Genomic DNA, 1,022 nt, shown 5'->3' with positions numbered 1-1,022 from the left:
TTTGTCCCTACAGTCTCCATCGTCCCCACTGTCCCCACCAGCCCCACCGTCCCAGATCTCGTCCTCGCTAAGGCACGATGTCCCAGACCTCGTCCATGAGTCGTTCGTGAGACATGAAACAATCAGAGTTTCATACGGTGAAGAAAGACAAATGAGATGAAAAGACATATTTTATTTCTACAGGTTTAATGTCCAGAATGGAAAATGCATGTTCTGTTTTTCTGTATTTCACAGTTTTGAAATCGTTGGCAAGTCCTCGCGGTTTATACAACACGTTGAAAACAACAGACGGGCTCTCCAGTCGGGTCAGATGGTTTGAGATCTGTCTCCATTCAAAAATACAAAAACATGAAGAAATGTGCTGAACAGGCGATAACACAAAACACAACGACTAACCAGATGAAACCAAAGCAAAGGAAACGGAGGGTAGGACAAAAGGACAAAAATCAACAATAGATTTTGTATTAAAGGGCCCATATTACAGTATATTCTGCTCATCTTCATGTTCATAATTGTATTTTAAGGTTGGACCAGAATAGGTTTCCCTGGTTTCATTTTCTATAAACACCATATTTTTGTTGTACTGCACATTGCTGCAGATCCTGTTTTCACCCTGTGTGTTCAGGTCTCTAGTTTTATCTCCAGAGTGAGACATCTCACTAGTTTTATCTCCAGAGTGAGACATCTCACTAGTTTTATCTCCAGAGTGAGACATCTCTCTAGTTTTATCTCCAGAGTGAGACATCTCTCTAGTTTTGACCCTTGTGTTGTCTTCCCGTCAAAATTGAAGATCAACACTTATGTTGAGGCTTTTTATTGATGTTTGTCACTTTTTTTGACGTTTAACACTACGTTATTAAATAGTTTTACAGTTATTTTTGGGATTTATGGTCAATAAACCTAATTTATAGGAAATTATACCTAATGTTTGAGTTAGAAAAGCTGAAATTATGAATTATTGAGACTAAAATTAAAGGAATGGATGTTGATGATAATCACAGACTGGAATATGTCAACTTTTA

This window comes from Etheostoma cragini, chromosome 5 (assembly GCF_013103735.1).
Source record: "Etheostoma cragini isolate CJK2018 chromosome 5, CSU_Ecrag_1.0, whole genome shotgun sequence".
Lineage (NCBI taxonomy): Eukaryota > Metazoa > Chordata > Actinopteri > Perciformes > Percidae > Etheostoma > Etheostoma cragini.
This window is presented reverse-complemented; position numbering follows the sequence as displayed.